At 63.0% G+C, this 4,700-nt stretch overlaps 1 pseudogene; it reads left to right on the plus strand.

The window, feature by feature from the left end:
* Positions 1-306: 306 nt before the first annotated feature.
* LOC132084889 (Fc receptor-like protein 2) lies at positions 307-3,913 on the plus strand (annotated as a pseudogene).
* The last annotated feature ends 787 nt before the right edge of the window (positions 3,914-4,700 follow it).

Genomic DNA, 4,700 nt, shown 5'->3' on the forward strand with positions numbered 1-4,700 from the left:
ATCCTATGATCACAAATCCCTGGAGGGCACATTGTTCTGGCACCCTCATCCCCAAGTCTGAGTCCATCCATCCACTGGGAACACCATTCCCATGGGACACCCATACCTGGGCACCCCATTCCTCTGGACACCCATCCCTGGCTCCTTACACCACCTCAGACTCCAAATTGTGGCCCCACCATGTCCCACAAGGCCCCCACCCTGCCCCATCCTGTCCCCACCCTGCCCCCACCAAGGGCCACCTACACGTGGGGACAGACGTGACCTCGCTTCCTTCCCCTTCATCCGAAGAGCCGCCAGCCAGGGGAGCGGTGGCCACAGCAGCGAGTGACAGCCAGTGCACATGGCTGGGGACACTGGGATGGCCGGGAAGGTGGCGCTGCTCCTGTGGGGTGAGTGCCCCGGGCACGGGCATGACACCCCAGGGATGGGCCCTGGTAAGGCAGAGAGTGGTGGGGAGAGGGCACAGGGGGGCTGCAGGGTCCCCTGAGGTCCCAAAAGGCCGCAGAGGCAGAGCATGAGGTGACCAGGGATGTGGGGACGGGAGAGGAGGGACAATAACAGAGGGACAGGGATTTGGGGAACTATCATGGGGCTGGTGGGGGTGACCACTGCAACCACTGTTGAGTTTCCATTTCCAGGTGGCCAATGTGTCCCCATGTCCTAACTGAGCAAGGGCTAGACGGTGTGTCTCTGTCCCCAAGGGGTCCTTGCCACACTATGACAGTTTATGGACAGCCCCCACACCCAGTCCCTCACTTCCAATGTCCCTGTGATGCCACCCTCACGCAGCCCTCTCCCTTCTCCCTTCCAGCCCAGACCCTCGGCCTCCCTGGTGAGTCCTCAGGGGATGCCATGGCCCCTTCCTGCTGTCCCCAGCCCCACACTGGCCCTGGCAGGCTGGTGTCCCCTGTCACCCACAGGTGCTCAGACCACCCAGCTCCTGGTGGAGCCCCCCTGGAGGCCAGCGGTGCTGTGGGGACCGGGTGACACTGACCTGCAAGGGCTCAGGGACTGCCCGTGCCACCACCTGGTACAAGGACATGCAGCGCTGGGGGCAGCAGGGACAGGACCACTTCACTGTCACCGAGAGTGGCACCTACACGTGTGACAGACCCGGCACCGGGCTCAGCCCCCCCATGACAGTCTCAAATGGTGAGAGGGGTTTGGTTGTCTCCAGCCTCGCACCTGCGGGGACCTCAAGGTCTCTGGGTGTGCTCTGCTCCATGGGTCACCTCCTGGTGTGACCACAGCCCATCCCCTTCACACGGGGAGATCCCAGAGCATCTCAGAGTGGAGGGACCCCAGTTCTGGATTCAGGTAACCCTGCTGCACTGGATGTGTTCCAATTCGAGGGTCCTTGAGAAAACTGAATGCCACAGGTGTCCTAAGACTCCCATGTTCCACAGCCCGACTGGTGCTGCAGGTGCCGACGCAGGAGCTGCTGGAGGGGGACACTGTGACACTGCGCTGCCGGTGCTGGGAGAACATGTCGGTCACTGGAGTGCGATTCTACCGTGGGGACAAGGAGGTGGAGAGGTCCCTCAGTGAGACTGAGCTGTCCCTGTCCCCTCTGCAGCTGAACCACAGTGGCCGCCACAGCTGCGGGGGCCAGGTGGACTCCAAGGTGGCACCGTGGGCGCACTCGGCTTCAGTGACAGTGACAGTGCACGGTGGGCACCCCACAGCCACCACCCTGACACCCTCACAGCCCCTCCCCAGGGACTCGGGCTCACAAATCTCCCTCCCCTCTCCTTCCCAGAGCTCTTTTCAGTGCCGGTGCTGGAGGGTCCCCCTTATCTTACTGTGGGGTCCCCCCTGACTCTCAGCTGCCTCAGCACCCCCAGCCCCCTGTGGCCCAGAGCCCCCCTCCTGCACGTGTTCTACCGGGACGGGCAGGTGCTGGGGGGCCCACAGGGGTCCCCACAGCTGCTGGTGCCCGCCGTGGGGGTCTCCCACTCGGGGAATTACAGCTGCCAGGTGCAATCCGAGGGTGGGGCCGTGCAGAAGAGCAGCGCCCGGCTCCGCGTCACGGTGCCCAGTGAGTGTGGGGATGGGCACAGGGAGCCCCCACAGCCTCCTCGGGGGCCCCTGCCCTGTCTGGGGATCCCCATAACTACCCAGGTTCCCCATTCTTTCCTTGGTACCTCACCAGATCCACCAGCCCTATGTGGGTACCCCCATCTTTCCTGTAATCTTTTTCCACATCCCCTCATTCCTGCTTGTCTACACTCTGTGTCCCCCCATTCCTCTCTGGGGTCCCTTTATCTGTCCCTGGTTCAACCTCAGCCCTCTCTGATCTCCCTCCATGGTCGTCAGGTCTCACCATTCCCTCCCTGGTTTTACATACTCTTCCTGGTGTCTCCCCATCTTCCTCTCCAGGTTACTCATCCTTGAGCCCTCCATCATTCCTTGGGGTCCTGTTCCAAGCCCCCCTCCTATCTCTGTGCCTCCTTTTCCTCACTGAGGTCCCACTTCCCCTCACCCATCCCTCCCCACCACGGGTCTCTCACTGTTCCCTGGTGTCCCCTTATCCAAGGGATCCTGCCTTTGAGGGGTGTCCCTGTCAGTGCAGCCGCCGGGGGACAGGTGGCATGCAGGGACTGACTGGTGCTGAGCTACGTGGTGGCTGTGGGTCCCCTGTCCTTCTCCTGGCACCAGGAGGGCTCGGGGGCACTGCTGGGAACTGGCCCCTGCCTGGATCTGTGCCACGTTGGGGACAATGCCAGCGGCCAGTACCGGTGCTGGGTCAGCGACAGGGACAGCGTGGCTGAGAGTGACCCCCTGAATGTCACCGTCCTGGGCAAGCAGGACCCTCGGGATGGGGGTGACCCCTCCCATGGCAACCTCATCCCACCTGCCCAGTGCCAGCCCTGTCTGTGTCCCCACAGTGCCCGTGGCCAATGCCACCATCACCCTCGGTCCCCTGGCACACCAGGTCCGTGCAGGTGACAACGTGACCCTGCACTGCTCAGTGCAGGTGGGCTCAGCCCCTGTCACCTTCACCTGGCTGCACAACGGGCAGCAAGTGGCCCGCGGTCCTCTTCTGGAGCTCAGGGACATCGATGTGGGACATTCGGGCACCTACCAGTGCGTGGCCACCAGCCAGCTGGGACAGGACGAGCACCGCATGTTCCGGGCACTCAGGCCTGAGCTGGCCCTGGAGGTGACACCTGACTCACCCTGGGTCACAGGTGGGGTCACACAGGGTCACCAGGGTGCTCAGTACCCCCAGGGTTCAGGGTGACCGCAGTGTGTCCCCCTCTGTCCCCAGCAGTGGCTGTGAATGTCGGCAGGACCCTCCTGTTCCTGCTCCTGCTCCTGGCTGTCATCGGGGGCTGTCACTGGTGGCACCGCTGGGGTGGGTGACAATGGGGGGGGTGGGGGTCCTGGAGTGAGGGGGAGCTCCCAGAGTGGAGGCAGAGATCAGTAATCTGGTGGGAATCAGGGCTGCAGTGGGGATTTGGGGGTCCTGTGGGTGGTTGGAGCTGCTGATGTCCCAGGAAGGTTTAGGGGTCCCGATGTCCCCACGGTCACCCCCTCCCCTTTCCCTTGCAGCCACCAGGAAGCTCCAGGACAGGTGAGTGGGGGGCTCTGTCTGGGGCTCTCCCTCTTCCCAGAAACCTGCCAGATCCCCCTCCTTATCCCCCCAGAACCCACCTGGCGGTGGGAGCTGTGTGGACCCCCACATTGTGGGCACTGAATGGGCAAAGGGTGAGTAAAGGGGGGGACAGGGACACCTCACCCACGGGTATCACTCCCACCCAGGTCCTCACAACTGGTGTCACTCTCACGGCCCCCACGGGTGTCCCTCAGCCCTGCCCCACCTCGGGATCCACAAGTGACCGACCTGGAGCTGTCAGGACCCCACGAGGGACATTGGGACCCCCGTGACTACGAGAGCGTGCTGTGACACTCAGGGCATTGGGGGTCCCTGCCCCAGGGCACTCCCCTTCCCTCCCGCCCCATCCTGTATCCTGTGTTCCTGTGCCTGGGGGGGGTGCTGGCAATGAGTGGGGGGGTCGGATGTGGGGCTGCCCAGAGCTCCCCATTCCAGTGCTCCCAGTGCTCCCTGTACCCCCAGCGGCTCCCCTTTACCCGTGCCTCCACCAGCTCCAGGGAGCACATTGGACCCAAACCACAGCTTTTGATGAAACCGGGGTGTTTTTGTTTGTTCATCTCTGCCTAGTCAGCTCGAGAACGGACAAGGAGGGTCTCGCTCAGGCTGTTGAGCAGATCCTTGCGGGATTCACGGGATTTTTGGGGCTCCTTCAGTCCCTTGGGAGTCACCCCACAGCACCGCCGCAAACAGCGCCCCCTGCCGGTTTCCAGGGAAACCGTGCCCCCTGTTTTCATGGCAACACACACCCCGTTCTCATAGCAACAGCGTCCCATCTCCATGGCAACCGTCCCCCGTTCTCATGTCAGCAGCCCCCTTTCCCCACGCCCCTAAGCCCCTCAATCCCATGGCAACAACACCCTTCTGTTCCCAAGGCAACAGCCTTTTCCCAATTCCCACACCCACAGCCCCCTCATTACCATGGCAACAGCCCCCTCCCATTCCCATGCCTACACCCCCCCATTCCCACGGAAACAGCCCTCCAGGCCAATGGCACCTGTAGCCCCCATTCCCATGCCCACCTCTCCCCGTTCCCATGGTAACAGCCTCACGGTTTCCATGGCAACACCCCCTTACCATG

Source organism: Ammospiza nelsoni, chromosome 28 (assembly GCF_027579445.1).
Source record: "Ammospiza nelsoni isolate bAmmNel1 chromosome 28, bAmmNel1.pri, whole genome shotgun sequence".
NCBI lineage: Eukaryota > Metazoa > Chordata > Aves > Passeriformes > Passerellidae > Ammospiza > Ammospiza nelsoni.